This window comes from Elephantulus edwardii, unplaced genomic scaffold, assembly GCF_000299155.1.
Source record: "Elephantulus edwardii isolate Elephantulus edwardi_28Jun2011 unplaced genomic scaffold, EleEdw1.0 scaffold00045, whole genome shotgun sequence".
In the NCBI taxonomy this organism is placed as follows: domain Eukaryota; kingdom Metazoa; phylum Chordata; class Mammalia; order Macroscelidea; family Macroscelididae; genus Elephantulus; species Elephantulus edwardii.
The window spans coordinates 5,143,804-5,161,374 of record NW_006399795.1 but is presented as its reverse complement, the minus strand read 5'-3'; positions in this window follow the sequence as shown (position 1 = coordinate 5,161,374).

The following is a 17,571-nucleotide window of genomic DNA, read 5'->3' as shown; positions in this document are numbered from 1 at the left end:
GCAGATGTAATCGATCTGATTCCTATGCACACCATCAGGTGAAATCCATGTGTATAACCTGCGTTTATGTTTCTTATAAAACGTATTTGCAATGAATAAGTCATTGATTGTACAAAATTCATTCATTCTATCTCCAGCTTCATTTCTTTCACCAAGCCCATATTTTCCAACTACTGATTCTTCTTCTCTGTTCCCAACTTTTGAGGAAAATTTTTAGTGTGATGGATTATACAGTATTGCAATGATCAGCTTGGGCACAGCAGAGATGCCGAGGATGGTGTAGGAATGGACAGTTTTGTTCTGTTGTAGACAGGGTCACCATGAGTAGGACCTGAGTCCAGGACACTTAATGACAAAAACATCTGTGACTGTAATCTCATGTGGAAATAATGTTTTCTCTTATGTTAACAAGGCCATAGCAATAAAACTACTTTTGAGATAAAAAAAAGAGAATCAGGCAAAGATACAAGCACAAATAGAAGGGAAGATACACACTATGTGGAGAAAGTCAAGCAATCAGAGACTGCTGGGTCTACAGAAATTGACAGAGATGCTCCAACAAAGATAAGAGAGACAAAGTCTGTGCCTGTAGCTGATGCCCTCCAACTGGGCTTCAAGATTTCTAGATGACAAATTTGTCTTTTTAAGCACTCCTCATGTGTGGCATTATCATAATATCTGTACAAAGAAACTAATAATAAACTAACAAAGAAACTTATACTAAACTAACAAAGAAACTAATACTAAACTAACATAGGCACCTGATCAGTGCATTGATTAAACATTTGGATACTAAATAAAAGGTTAGTGGTTTGAACTTAGTTGTTGTGTAGGAGAAACGACTTGGCTATATGCTCATGTAAATATATTGAAGCCTAGGAAAGCTGCTAGGCAGTTCTACTCGTAATGGGGTCACCATGAGTCAGAGTCAACTCATCGGTACCAAACAACAAGAACCTAAAACCAAAGTGAAACTTGCACAGCCGGTCCATTAGAGATAATAGGTGACGGCTAGGACTCAATACATTTTGGAATTGCTTATGGACTAGCAAAGGGTGGAGTTGAAAGGTACATGAACCTGCCTTGCATAAGGAAACTAGGGGTGGAGTATATTAAAACAATATAAGACTTAGATCTGCTTTATGAAGCAGCCAAGTACAGCCAGTAGGAGATGCAAAATGGGACATCTGACTCCAACTGCAGGTCCTGGGGTGAGTTTTCTGAAAGAAAGGTTCTGAATGTTGATGACAGACTGGAAATACTCTCCAGGATTTGGTTCCTGTCTTGCTTACACTTAAATTCACATCAGTTGCTCTCAACTTGATTCTGGCTCGTGGCAATGCCACAGGTGCTAGAGTAGACTCATGTTCCACAGGGTTCTTAAGGTCTGATTTTTGAGCAGCCAATTACTACCTCTTTCTTCTGAGGCACCTCTGGACAGACTTGAATTGCCAGCATTTTGTTTAGCTATCCTGGAAAGGGTTAAACCTGGTGGCTCCTTGGAGGCAAGGATTCTGAGGCTCCGTCTAACATACTTTGGACATGTTGTGAGGAGAGACCGGTCCTTGGAGAAGGGCATCATGCTTGGGAGGGTGGAGGGACGGCGCAGGAGGGGAAGGCCCTCTATGATGTGGATTGATTCAGTGACTGGGATAATCGGGATGGGAGAGTCAGAGACAGTGCGATTGGCACAGGACAGAGCAGAGTTTAGAGCTGTTGTACATAGGGTCACTATGAGTCACAAATGACTCGACAGCACATAACAACAACAACATTGAACTCATTGACCTTGATGTTGTTGTGAGTTGGAACTGACCCATAGCTGACCCTCTAGTGGGTTTTTCAGAAGCAGTTAATGGCCTGAGAGGAGGCTCCCTACCCTTCTCTTGTGGAGTGGCTGGTGGATTAGAACTTTGTGCCTTTGGAATTAGAGCACAGCTTCTTACCCACGAGGCCACGAGAGCTCCCTTAGTGTACCACCCTGAGGTATACCACCGTAGGACTCCTAATTAATAACAGAGAAGGATGTTGCCTTCAGGACTTGGGTCTGGCTGTTTTGGATGCAAGTTACTGGTCTCTAGCAAGGAAATGATGGGTAGATATGAAAGAGAAAATGTCCTACTGGAAGAAATATCCAAATGATGGAAGCGGAAATCCAGGAAGAGCCTTGAGATTGGAGACTGTCTGTACAAGACTGGAGGAGAAATCAGCAGGGAGGTTGGTGAGAGAAAGCACAGCATCTCCAGTGAATGAGATTGGGTGCAGTGATTCTTCAGCAAGTAAGTCATTTAGTTGATAATTTAGTCATATTAATCCTTCACTTAAATGGACATTGCTAAAAGTCCAAAAGGAAAAAAAATAATACCACAAACTTTTTCTGAGTAGTTAAGAAGGTATTTATTTCGGAGTGTAAGTACTTAAATTGACCACGGAGAAAGAAACTCTGGTCTTGTAGTTCAATACTATTCATCCTTCTTGTACATGTGGTTTTAACTAGTCATCTGGTTTCAGTTACAGCATATCTAAACCAGTAAATGACCTCTTAGAACTATCAACCACATAGGTTCACAAAAGCTGTATTTGTCCAAATACTTCGGTAAGAAGGGAGAGCCTGGAGGGATGAATGGAATAAGAACCACAGGGAGGTACAGGGAAGAGTGATCACACAATGTCGAGATTTAACGATGTTATGAAGCAAAATATGTTGAGGGGATACTAATCTGCTCTGTAAACTTTCACTTAAGTCTTAATAAAAAAGTAAAAATTTAAAAAAACCAGCATAAAAAAAACCCAGCAAGTAGGAAGTCAGAAGAGGAATGTGATAGTTTATGCCTGTGTTACAGGTAATGAGATATATATACTTGGAAGCAAGTGTGATATCCACTTCCTAAAGAACATGCCTCTGGAAACTCTATGAACTTTGAGAAACAATGATAGTTATAGAAAGGCTTCAAGTCTTTTGTTCATAGGTCACTAAGAGTCGTGTTTCAATAACAACAACAACAACAACAACAACAACACACACACACACACACACCCTCTGGTGGCATAGCGGCAAAAAGTTGTGCTGCAATCCCAAAGGCATGGGGTTTGAGGCCACCAGCTATTCCATGGGATAAGGATGAGCAGTCTCCTACTGTGCAATTAATGACCTCTGAAAACCTGCTGGAGGGTCAGCTATGGGTCAGTTCCTACTGTGTGATATACAACAACATCTCTCTCTCTGTCTCTGTCTCTCTCTCTCGGTAGATAGATATACACATACACATTAGTATATATAAGTACTCATTTATATATGTATATAAAACAGTAAATTAGGGATGCAAAGCTAATTTGTAAGATATCATAATGACAGACACACGACATGCATTTCTCAAAGCCCATGGGATTAAATAACACAGTGAGTGATTCCAGATGTAAACTGTGAATTTTGTCTCTCTCTCTCACTGCCAGTAAGTTGTGTCTGACTCAAAGATAACCCCTCCGATGAATTTCTGAGGCTATAAATTCCACAAAAGAAGAGGTGCCACTTTTGGGTGAACATCACTATTCCTTATGGACTATGTCACCAGAGTTCCAAGACTTTTAGCTAATAATAATGTGTCAATATTGGTTCATCAGTTATAATTAATACAGCACATGAATGCCAGGTGCTAGGCATAGGGGAAGCTATGGGCAGGAAGGGGGGAATCTATCAAGGAACTCTCTGTACTTTATTTGACCTGAAAGGTCTCTATGGAATAAATCTATGCCTGCTCTTTGTGGCTGAGTTGCTTCTGACTCAAAACAACCCCATGTGTACAGGGTAGAACTGCTCTGTAGGATTTTCAAGGTTGTGACCTTGTGGAAGCAGATGGTCCTCGGCAGTGCCTCTGGGTGGATTCAAATTCTCAACCTTTTGACTTGTAGATGACAGTTTAACCCAAAAGATAGGCCGGCTTGGTGTTACAGCACCCTGTAAGCACCCTGCTCTGCTGGGATTTAATCCTTTAGTTGGTAGATTGTACAGAGATTAGAGTGTCCTAGGGGAGGACTGGCCATCAGAGGCAGCTAGAGATACCCATGGCTGCAACATTATTTTATATAACTTTTATTCTGATATCAATATATACTTGATATGTTCATGAAAAATATTAATTTTTTAAAAAATCCAGCATGTTTCCATAGGACCTCAAGCTGCTCCTGACACAGGCTTTCCCTAGTATCTCTTAATCTCCACACATCACATGAATGCAAGGTGTATTCCTGAGTACAAGCTGTTGTATTCAATTAATTGCTCAAGCCCTGGTCTTAGAGTTATTGAATATTCTTAATGAACAGGGATACACATTACTTTTTAATAGTTGAGTGAACTTGCTGTCTTTTTCCCCCCTTTTCGGTATCTGATACAAGAACACCATCAATTTACACAGGGGTCATTTCATGTTGGGAGAACTGCCTCATATAGTCATAGGTCCAGTGTCATCAATATGTTGTAGAATGAACTCTATCTCATTGAGTCAAATTCAACTCATGGGGACCTTCTATCAGGCTATAAATCTTTACGGGAGGAAATAACCCATCTTTCTTCTTCAGAGTGGCTGATGGATTTGAACTGCAGAACTCTCAGACAGCCCCCTGACAAATTAGAGAGTATGGCATCAGAGCTCCTTACAATGGAGAATAACAACTGATGTTCACGTTAGTGGGGAGCTCTGGTCCCGCATTCCACAGGGAGTTGGACTGCTAGCCCAAAGGTCATGCCCTACTCATTAGATATGCTTATGTATATTCACCTTAATCTATTTTAGAAAACAGGCAAAGGTGTGATACACTTTAGAAGTTTTAATTCAGAATGTAAGACTCCGAAGTGACACAATGATTAAACCCTTGGTTTGATTCATTTCCACCAGCAGCTCTTCGAGAGAAAACCCTATCAGCTTCCATAAAGATTACAGCCTAGAAAACGGTGTGGGACAATTCTACTCTGTTACATGGAATTAAGATTGGTTTAATGGTACACAACAATGATTCCAAATGGATGCAATCTTTGAGTGTTTATATAAAGGCTGCAGCTTTAACCATCTGGAAAACTCACTTGTCCAGACTGACTCATTCTCCAGGATTCCAGAGAACCAGCATTTGTCCCAGTATTGAAACAGAACAAAAACCTGTCTATACTACTTATAATCAGTTCACATGAACATTTGTGTGTAACCAGACACATTCCTCTAAGCTAGTCCTGTGCAAACCTAGGTATTGGATCACCTGGGTGGACCATGCCTTTCTGCTCACTTGGGCTGGTGGTCCTCTCTGCTCACCAGAACAAACTATATCTGTGGTTATCATGGATAAGAAAGGAAGAAGAGGGGAATAACAATCAGCAGATAGTTTTTTTTTTTAAGAAAACAACCCCTGAAACTCATCGCAGTTGAATTGGAATCCACTCATACCTGACCCTCCAGGGGATTTCCAGAGGTTGTAGATCACGTGAGAGGAGAGTGCCCATCTTGCTCTCACAAGCAGCTGGTGCCTTTGAAAATACTGCCTGCCTTTGAGTTGGCAGCTCAATTCCTCACCCACTAGGCCACCAGAACACCCTAACAGGGAAAAAAAGGCACATAATAAGCTAAATGAAAGGAAAGACAATATCCAATTAGGGTGTGATCAGGACAATATACCTAAAAAAAGGAAAGACACAGAAGTGTAGAAGGATAAATGAAAATCAGAATTACATGAGGAAGTGGAGGAAAGTACAATTACATTGTGGAAATTGAAATGAATGTTATTGAACAAAATGCATTTGAATGATTGAATGAAAAACTAATCCTTTGTAATCCTTTATTCAAATAAATTTTTTTTAAAAAAGTGTAAGAACTAACCATGCCTCATGTCCCCCTGGGCTGGCCGTGCCTCTTTGTCCTTTTCATGCTCTGTCTCGGCGGGTCATGGAGCTGGGGTTGAACCAAAGAAGAACAAAAGCACCTTTCTCACTGGTGACATTATGTTGTGATCAAAATGGCATTCTTGTCAACTCATCTCAAAAAGCCATTCAAGCTGTAGGCACTAGAAGAATGGGAGCTCAGAGTCATAGACGTTCCTGATGAGCTGGAGATGTGGTTGAGTGAACTAGAAAGAAGTTCAGAACATAAAGGAGAATACTTAAGGTTAAAAACACGCCTCTCAACTACAAGAAGGAGGAAACTGAGGTTCAAGGTTAGTGGAAAATTTCAGGTTAGAGAAGGTAAAGAGTTAGAAGTTAGGCAACACTGGTGATCTGGTTATATTGCCTGAGTATGTGTCTATTACATCATTGGGAGTGTGCCACACACCACACGGAAGCTGGGAGGGGATTGCGCTCTCTAATGCCCTCTTTAGCAAATGACCCTAACACTAAAAGAACCTATTTGATCTGAAATATTGATCTATTTGCTTACTCTGGAGTCACTGGGTGGTTGTAATGTGCCGTTGTGTCGCCTGCGACTCATAGTGACCCTATGTACAACAGCTCTGAACCCTGCTCTATTCTGAGCCAATTTCATTGTCTCTGACAAACCTTCCCCCATTACTCCCGCCACCAAGTCAATTCATCTCATCCAGGGTCTTCCTCTCTTGTGCTGTCTCTCCACTATTCCAAGGACTGGTCCCTTCTGGCAACATGCTCAAAGTTTGAGACGGAGCTTCAAAATCCTTGCCTCCAAGGAACAGCCTGGTCTCACCTGGTCAAGATGGACTTGTTTGTTTTCTTAGCAGTCTGTGGTATATTTAATACTCTTCTCCAGCACTCAAAGCCATCTATTCTTTTTCTAGCATCCTTAGTTATTGTCCAGCATGCTGATGCATAGCAAGTAATTACAAAGACCCTGGCCTGGATCAGATGTACCTTAGTCTCTAGACTGACATCATTGCTTTTCAGTATTCTGGAGAGGTCCCTGACAGCAGATTTTCTCCAATGCAATTCATCTTTTGATTTCCTGGTTGCTGGTACCAAGAATGTTGATTGGGGAGCCAAGAAAACTGACTTTATTAACAATCTCAATCTCTTCTCCATCTATTGTGATGCTGCCAATTGGCCCAGTGGTGTGAATCATTGTTTTTCTGATGTTGAGCTTCAATTCATATCGAAAGCTGCAGTGCTTGACCTCTGCAACAAGTGCCTCACATCCTCCTCAGTTTCAGCAAGCAAGCCTGTGTCATTTGAGTAATGAAGGTTGTTGAGTCTTCCTCCAATCCTAATGCCACATATCTCCTCATAGAACCCAGCCTCCTGAATGATTGAAAAGGTATGGATACAGGATGCATTCCTGGCATACACCTTTCCTAACTTTGATCCATGCAGTGTTTCCTTGCTCTGTTCTGATGACTGCCTCTTGATTCAAGTGTAGGTTTTGCATAAGCACAATCAAAGGTTCTGGGATTACCATTCTTTTCAAAGTCAGCCATAGTTTGTTGTTATCCACGTAGTCAATGCCTTTGCATTGCCAATGAAACACAGATAGACATTCCTCTGGTGCTCACTGCTTTTAGCTAAGATCCATCTAACATCGGCTACAATGTCCCATGCACCACATCCCCTTCTAAGCCTGCACATCCGGCAGTTTTCTGTTGATGTGCTGTTCCTTTCAATTTTGGATCATTTTCAGCAGGCTCTTGCTTGCATGTGATATTGTTCTATAATTCCCACACTTTATCGGGTAATCTCTTTTTTGGAATGGGAATAAATATGAATCTCTCCCAGTCAGTTGGCCAGATGGTTGTCCTCCAGATTTCCTGGAACAATTTGGTGAGCATGTCCATGGTAGCATCTCTTTGCTGAAATATGTAAATTGGTATTCCATCAATTCCTGGGGCCTTGTTTTTCACTAATTCCTTCAGAGTAGTTTGGACTTCCTCCATCACCTTTGGCTTTTTTTTTTTTAATTATACTAGCTTGTTTACAAAATTAGAATACATTGCTTCCAGACAGATTCTTCCAATTTCCCTCACCCCCCACCCATCAAATTGTACAACCCCATGATTAATCCTCCTGCCCCCTACACATCCTCATCCCTCTGCTTCCATCATTTCCTTTCCACCTTAGATTCTACAATAATGGTTTTATATAATATTTGTCCTTCTGAGAACAAGTTCATTCTGCATAATGCTCTCCTGTCCCTCCCAAGTTAGGTAATAATTTATGAAGTCATTGCTCCTGCATGCTGCATAGTGAATATTGTATGAATGTACCATAATTTCTCAATCCATTTGTTTGCTTTTGGACATATGTGTTGTTTCCATGTTCCTGAGGTGGTGAATAATGCTGCTATGAACATTGGTGTACAAGTCTCCATTTGTGCCTCACTTTTCCACTGGCTCTTGATCTTACATTGTTTCATAAAATTCTTCTGTGTCAGTAGTTCTTTTTGGTATAGTGACTCTATATACTCTTTTCTATCTTCTTTTGAGGCTTTCTGGGTCTTTCACCATCCTACCCAGGCTTTGGTTTTGCAACTCAAGGCTTGAATTTGTTCTTCAGTTTCTTAAGCTTAAGAAATGCTAAGAGGTTCATCCTTTATTATTTTCCAACTCCAGCTCTTTGCAAATTTCATTGTAATACTTTGCTTTGTCACTGGGTAGAGCAAATGGTTAAACATTTGGCTGTTAATTCAGAGATTGGAGGTTCAAATCCATCCCAAGGTGCCTCAGAAGAAAGGCTTGGTGGTTTACTTATTCTAAATTTAGCCATTAGAACTCCTATGGAACACTGCACTGCAATCCCAGGGGTATGCGGTTCAAATCCACCAGATGCTCTGCTGGAGAAGGAGGAGGCAATCTCCTCTTGCACCAGTCAGATCTGATTTGACGGTACATGTAAAAGTAATACAATAAAAAAAAAAAAAAGAACTCCTATGGAGCACGACTCCCATCTGATATGAGTCAGAGTTGACTCTTATGCAACTATTTTGTGTTGTTGATTCTCCTCACCCCTTCCTTTTACTCACTTTAATTATCTCTTTTCAGCATCAGCCAGCTGTTCAGAACACTGAACAGATGGGTAGACCTGGTGCAGTGGGGTCTGCAGCAGGGTTGCTGAAATTAGACTCAGCAGTATCAGTGCACTTAGTGTTAAGATATGGGGTCAGATGGGGACAAGAAAAGCAGCAAGGATCTGCAGAGAATCCCAAACATGTATCAAAGGACAGTGGAACCCAGTGGGAGGTGGAGGTGAGGAACCACTAACAGATGCTCTCTACTTCTGCATTCTGGGCTGTGTGGGTACCCCCTCCTGGGGCCCTCTTTCTCTGAGGGTCTGCCAGATCTCCTGTCCCTTACCATGTGACCTTCTCCCCTCCTCCTCTGTGGTTTTCCCGGCTCACTCAGACTCTCTCCTCACCCCACTTCCCCTTGAACCTGCAGGTTACAATCTGCCTGGGGGCTTCACATTGTCAACACCAGCTCTCCTTGTAACTGTCTAAGTCTTTCTGCATTTACCACTCAGATTTCCAGGAAAACAATTTTGGGGGAACCCAGTTCTTTTCTTCTTAGGTCATTGACAGAGGTCTCCAGAGCTCAGAAGAATGATACAGGGGAGGAGGGAGTACTCTCATGTCATCTACAAGGTGGCACTTTTTGAAGGCCTGTGAGCACAGGCAGATTAGGCTGAAAAGGAGGTTCTAAATTTTTTAAATGCAGCAAAGAGATGTTGTTTGTTGTTATGTGCCATCGAGTTGCCTGCAGCTCATAGAGACCCTATGTACAACAGCTCTATACCCTGTTCTATCCTGTGCCAATCTTATTGTCTCTGACACACCTACCCCCATTCCCCTAGTCACTGAATCAATCCATCTCATCGAGGGTCTTCCTATCCTGCGCTGTCCTGCCACCCTCCCAAGAATGACATCCCTCTCCAAGGACCAGTCCCACCTTGCAATAAGTCATATTAATGCAAGATTTCAAATTCTAATGGAATTTACATACTCTGGAGCCACTGAAGCTGGATAATTCCCTGAAACTATTGTTACAAGATAATCTTTAAGCTACTGATGAAAATATTCCTTGAAATCCTTTTTGAAACAAAATTATACCAGTTAATGTAGATTTCACCTCATGATGACTTTATAGAACAGAACAGAACTTTCCTATGGGCTTTCCAAGGCTATAAATATATAAGCCGGCTGTCACATTCTTTCTCTGTTGACTTGGCTGATGAGCTTTTATTCATAACCTTTTGATTAGCAGCCAGCATTTAACCACTGAAAAAACCAAAATACACTGGCAGCTAGGTGATCCTGATTCATGATAAGCCCCAATGCTGTTTCTGAGTCTATAAATTTGCTTGGAAAAATATTGCCTATCTTTTTCCCCCAGAAAAGGTCTGTGGGTTTGAACTGGTAGCCTAACTTTTTTTAAAAAAAATTAATTTTATTAATTGAACTTTTACAAACATTTTGGATTTCCGTTCATGCATTGTTGCACTTTTCTCCCTGCTCACCCCTACCCCCCTGGTTTGCTCTTCTCTTTAAAAAGTAAAAGAAAAATTCCTTCATTGGTATACAATCCCCTATCATGTTTGCCTCCAAAGAGCACTCCGGCTGCACCCTCTCCAAGACATACCTGTTCGTTCTCTTGGTCATCCATCGGATGTTCAGTGCTCTTTACCACCCCACCACCACAGCTCCAAGGCATCAGTTCTTTTTCTGTCATCCTTATTGTCCAGGCCTCAGATGCCTAGCTAGTAATCAGAAAGACTATGGCCTGAATCAGATGCACCTTAGTCTTCAAACTGACATCATTATTCCTCATTAATTTGGAAAGGTCCCTAACTGCCCATTTCCCCAGTGCAGTATGTCTCCTTATTTCCTGACTGCTGGTACCAAGGGTGTGAATTGTGGATCCAAGCAAGATGAAGCTGTTGAAAGTTTCAATCTCCTCTTCATCCATCATGATGCTGCTTTTCAGTTCAATAGTAACAATCTTTGTTTTCGTGACACCGAGATGCAATCCATACCGAAGGCTGCATTCCTTGATCTTCTGCAACAAGTGCTTCAAGTTCTTCTCACTTTCAACAAGCAAGATTGTGTTATCTGCATAATGCAGGTTATTAATGAGTCCCCCTCCAATCCTGATGCCACACTCCGATAATAATAATAATAATAATAATAATAATAATATCTGCTCCATAGGATTTCCAATTTTTTTGTTTGTTTCTTTTTCTTTTATCCCCCCACCTCCTTTTAGAGGCTGTAATCTTTCTGAAGCAGAATGCCACATCGTTGAGGAGCAGCTGGTAGGTTCCAGCTGCTAACCTTGCAGTTAGGAGCTGGGTGATTAGCTACTGTACCACTAGAGCTCCTTCGCAGGCATATTTTTGAAAAAAGAAAACAGCCAATTCCCTGCCCCCACCCACTGCTGTCAACTCACTGTGACCCTACATTGTTGTTGACTCATAGTGACTCTTTAAGCTTTCCATATAAGGACTTCCAAAGCTGTAAGTTTTATAGAAGCAAGTGGGCACATCCTGGGGAGCAGCTGGTAGATTTTGACCATTTGGTTAGCAGATGAATGCTGACACTCTATAGTACTGATTACAAATAACAACAACGAAACCAAAACCAGTTTGATTATTGTGGAGTTGATTACCATTGATTACAGTACTCCATCAGTTTCCTGAGGCTATAAACCTTTATAAGGAAGAAACTGCCAATCCTAGTTCTGCAGAGCAGCTAGTGGATTAGAACTGCTGACATTTTGATTAGCAACCTGACAAGTTAGGCACTATGTCACCAGGGCTCCTTTGGTTAGTATTTACTGACTAAGTGAATGAATGAATAAATGAATGAATATGCTCAAATAATTGTGTCGATACCACTAGCCTCATCTGCCTAATGAGAAGAAAAAAAATTGTTTTTCTTCAATTTTTTCCAGCTTTGAGGGCCACTGGTTTTCAGGGAGAGAAAGCATTTAAACTCTTTAGCTCAGTTAAGGCCTTCCGTGGTTCGATGTTTGACTTCCTGTCCAAGTCTTTCTCCTTCCCTCTTTACTTTATGCCCCAGGTACACAAGTGTGCAGGTCTCTGCATCCATGGCTCCCTGTGTCTTATTATATTTGGAATTTCTTCTCCATGGTTAAAATATCTTCTTATCCTATCATTTTTTTTAACCCCTAGTCATTCTGAAAATCTCAGCCAAGTTGACTCTTCTGTGCTATGCTCCCCACAGTCCTCTTGCCCTCTCCCTTGTACTGCCCCCACCTCCACCTTGGATGTATACTCTCAGTACATAAGTCTAAGCGGGATCTGCTCTGAATCTTGCTAGAGGCTGGGGGAAAGGGAGCCTGGGAAGAGTCACTGCGAAGGGCCTGGGGAGGCTTGACACAAATGTCAGGGCTTATGGATTCCTGGGTCTGAACGGAATTTGGGGTCTGGTATGTTTTTCTTTTTCCTTTTCTTTTAGTTTCTTTTTTCTTTTGTTCTTTTCTCGTTTTTCATTTTAAATTTTTCTGAATGCAATTTGACCTATGATGTGGTGGATGGCCTATTTTTGAGGGAGAACTATGAGATGTGAGCTGGTGTTGGAAGGTCGGGGACACAGGCCTCAGGAGATGGTGGGTAGACTGAGATGTTACAGAATCTGATCTCAGGTCAAAGAATTCTGAGATGGGGTTCACTAATTACCCCAGCCGAGCCCACCCTCCTCTTAAGACCCAGATGTAACTGCAGCCACAACTGAAACAGGGGCCCTGGAACACAGGCATAACAAAATGGAAAAGTTTTGAAGACTTCTACCCTCTCCAGAGACCAGGGGAAAGGGGAAAATAGAGGGAAATCATGCAGGACTTTGCGAGCTCTGTGTATGTTCACTTGGTTCTGAGGTGCAGAGGGTCCTGTGTGGGTGGCTCCAGGTTACGGAGAGACCCCGGTCACTGGAACCTTATTGAAGGTGAGTTATTTGTAGGTCTGGATCATTGAGAGTCCTGAGTGTGAAGCCGAGTTAACGAAGGCCTGAAGGATGGCCTTGGGCAACTGTGAGACTTGAGCCAGGGGTTCTGGTTATTGAGGACCAAGTGAAGTGCCCTGTCCATTAGGTCTGAGTAAGAGGCCCCCATTACTAGGAGGTGTATGAGGAGCCCTGATCCTTGAGAAATATGACCCAGGTGCCCTGGTCACTAATCAGCTTGAGTAAGGATCCTTGATCATTTTGGGGACAAGATAGGCTGGAGGGTGAGTGACAGGCCTTGTTCCTTAAAAATCTGACTGGGGAACATAAGACACTAACTGACTTAGTGTCCTCTAGTAAATAGGGGCCTCTGGTCACCGGAAGACTTGAGTGAGGGCCATTGGTCAGTGAAGCCTACAAGGGGCCTTGGTCACTTACAAATTTAAGAAAGAGGCCATTTCTTTCAGTCCCCAGTGGGACAAAGGCTTCCTAATGCTCCCAGTTAGACCAGCATGCCTCTGCACTCTACGCCTGACCAGCATGCCTCACGACAGCCAGCAGATGGCACTGTGGACTCGCACGAGGCTCAGACTCAGAGAAGGCAGCTGCAGATGGACAGCCTGAAGCTGCCCCCTAGGGTGGACAGACTCAGCTGAGACAGGGTCAGGTGCAGCTTCTGCCAGCTTTGGGAGCCACCATGGAGCGGGGGGGTGGGGGGGTGATTAAACTCCCCTGGGTGGTAACTTAAGGCAGAGGCACTGGATGCAGGGATTTCTGTGGTTTCAGTTAGGAGTCCTGGGACTGTTTCCTATCCTAGGGGTCAGGACAAGTTCTGAAACTTAGCACAAACTTTATTCTAAACGTAATCTGATACAATCAGATATGCTTTCACTTTCTTTTTTTTTTTTTTTCACTTTCAATGGCACCTGTTACAGACTCAGGAAAAACTAAGAGCCACACTGGACATTAGAACTGTCATTTCTCAGGGCTTTTAGTACCTGGCCGGAGAAGGCCAGATAGAACTAGTCTGGGCCCTGTCAAGCCAGACCTTGTCAAAGCATAGAATGCATTAACACCTCAGTTCTAGGGCCTTGTCACATTCTAGAACCACCTTCACATAGTCACAGAACAGGGCTCTTTCATCCCTTCGGTAAAGGCACATTCCAGAGTCTATCACTTTCATATACAGGACAACGCAGGCTCCTGTCACCTTCCTAGTCAGGAAAAACAGGGCCTTCTTGTCATTCCTTAGATACTGGCACCTTCCAGCCTGCATTGTATGCCATGCTTGTCCCTGAGCTGTGACAGTATCTGCTGTGTTATTATTGGATGTGACACGCTCTGGGCTCTCTGTGTCAATTTTGGGCTTTAAAATATACCTCTATTTAGGGAGCTTGAGTGGCCTACTGGCAAGAAGCTGCACTGCAATCCCAGAGGTACGTGGTTCGAATCCACCAGATACTTTGCTGGAGAAGGAGGGACAATCTCCTCTTGGAACAGTCAGATCGATTTGATGGTAAACACACACAAAAATAATAAAATAAGAATAAAAAAAAAACCCCTCTGTTTGAGGCTTAACAGAGTCCTGAGTTGTGACTCTACTCACAATGTCCACTTGTTGCTGCTCTTATGTGCTGTATGGTTGGAACCTCCAGCAGGTTTTTAGAGGTTGTAATAATCAAGGGAGGAGATTTCTCGTCTTTCTCTTGTGGATTCACTCCTCTTGCCATTGAATTGGTAGTATGACTTCTTACTCACTAGGTCAACAGAGCTCCCTTAGTGTGCAATAATTGGTCCCTAAAACTTATATTTGTGGACTTGGTCTCTCACCAACAAGTACTGGTGATTAGCATCCACAATGACCATGGTGGCAATTGCTCTATAGAATCGAGACTTATATAACGCAATGCCTCTCAAAGTAGCTAGGCTGAAAGACCAGTTTTGTTTTCTAAATACTCCAACCCATTCCAATTACATGCTTTCATAAAATATAGTTAAAACAAATGACTAGAAAAATTAAAAAAAGACATTGAAATATGAGCAGTTATTTTACTTTCTATTTTGGAATATTATTAGATTTTCAGAAAAGCTGCAAAGAAGAGTAGAGGAAGTTGCTGTATACCCTTCAGTCAGTTCTGCACATGTTAACCACTTATACACCCATGACTGATGTTAGGTCCCATTGAGTTGACTGCTATTCATGGTGACCCCATGGACAACAGTCCAGAACCTTGCGCTATCCTTGGCATCCTCATGATCTCTGACATGCCAACTGGAGCCCACTGGTTCAGTCACCATGCTGGTCCATCTGCTTGACGGTCATCCTCCCTTCATTGACCTTTCCCAGCCTGATGTCTTTCTCTGTGGAGTGGCTCCTTCTGGAAACATGCTCAAAAGATGTAAAATGAAGTTTTACTATTGTTGCCTCTAAGAATCACTCTGGTTACACTTTCTCCAAGACAAATGTGTTCTCTCTTTCTGCAGTACATGAGATATTCAACAGTTTCTGGTAACACCACAACTCAAAGGCATCAATTCTTCTTTAACTTCTTTACTCATTGCCCAACTTCCAGATGCGTAGGAAACAATTGAAAATACCAGGGCTTGGATTTCGGATGCACCTTAGTCTTCAAACTGACATCCTTGTTCTTTAGCACATTAAAGAGGTCTTTGGCAGTGGATTTTGCCAATGGAATTATCAAAAGAAACAAGTTAAAATCAGTCCAGTAGTACTAAGGAATACCTGAGTGTAAACAGTTAAGAATTTGAAACCTACCCAGAGACACCTCAGGAGAAAGTCCTTGAGAATCGCATGGAGTGTAGTTCTAGTCACACACGAGGTCACTCTGAGTGTAAAAGGAGCAAGGACAGCATGGAAATTAACACCAACTGTAATAAGAGCATAGGCAGCATGGGGACGGCCATATCTGACCTTGACTAACAGCTGCCATATTTATGATGGGGCAGCAGGGAGTAAGGAAAGCTAGGGACAATCAACGTTAATACCTTGAGCAAAGAAGTGGAGAGAGTAGTTATCTTGGTGGACCTTGGCAAGAGACGACATGGAACAAAGTAGTGGGAATGAGAAGCTTTTAAAAAATGAATTTCCAAAAGGAATCTGGTAATGCTGGGCATATTTCTATTCATTGCACTGAGGTTTTGGTGCTAACATTTAAAAGATTGAAATATAAAAGTGCTCCATTGAGGTTCAAGGGTTCTCAGTGTGGAGAACTTAGATCTTACAAATAAATGATCTATGTGGCTCTCGAGAGCCAATTTTGACCCATGCACTTGCCAGTTCAGGGACTCTGAAGGGTCAGCACTGTCTTATGATGACTTAGGTCTGTGAAGGAGACCAGAGTTGACAAATGTCCCCTAAGGAAGGGAACCAGGGCAGGGTTGCAATCTTTAGTTTTGCATGTTCATCTGCTTCTTTTTCTCTGAGCCCCATTTATTCACAAAGATTCTAACAGGTTGCCTGGCTCAGGCAACATTACACATTACGTTAATGCCGACTTACCCTTCAGGAGTCAAGAGGAAGCCTCCTCCAACTCCTTCGTCTCACCACCTCTCTCTCTCTCTCTCTTTTTTTTAATGGAAATTTTAATGCAAATTTATAGAGACTTTGGACTTCCATTCATTCATTGTTGTACATTTTCTTCCCTGCCCACCCCTCCAACAAGTTGGTTTTTCTCTTTGAAAAGTAAAAAAAAAACCAACCAACCAAATCTTTCATTATTATAAACGCCGCCCCCATGCCCCAGTGCACTCCACCATTCAGTTCTCATTCTGGACTCCTGTCATGACAACAATACCTAATCATATATTCCTTTCAAACGGTTCTCTCCCTCATCTGTTTCAATGCTGTATACATTATTTATCCCCTCTTTTCTTAGATTCCTCCCAACCCCAATGTCAGTCCGGTTTACAACAGTGGCATTATGCAGTTTTTGTCCTTTTGGGTCTCACCACCTCTTAAAGATGTGCCAATGAATGTTAAACATTATTCACGATTTCTCACTATTTCGTTGTAAACTCAGTAATGTCAGGAATCATGCCTGGTTTATTCTCTATTTCTCGCACCAGCAAGTGCCTGGCTCATAGTCAACATTTACTATCTGTTGGATCAGTAAATGGGAGGAAGATATGTGATTTCTTCTTACATATCAACAAGGGAAAATATAGAATGTACAAATCAAGTGTCAAAGTAATATTTGCTTGGAGCAAAATAAATTGTCCAGAAAAAAAGATAGCCTTGATATAATATATGAGAGTCCCTGAGTGGCACAGATGTTTATTCTATTAACTGATAGGTTGATGGTTCTAATTTACTCAGAGGAACCTTAAAAGAAACACATTGACTAATGAAAGGTCAAAGTTATTCCTGGAAACTCATGGAGTCTCCATGATTTGAAATGAATTCAACAGTAATTGGGTTGTGGTTGTTGTTGTTATGTGCCGTCGAGTTGCTTGCGACTCATAGCGAAACTATATACAATAGCCCTAAACTCTGCTCTGTCCTGTGCCAATCACCACTGTTTGTGACATTCCAATCCCAATTACCCCAGTCACTGAATCAATCCACCCCATAGACGGCCTTCCCCTCCTGCGCTGTCCCTCCACCCTACCAAGCATGATGTCCTTCTCCAAGGACCGGTCTCTCCTCACAACATGCCCA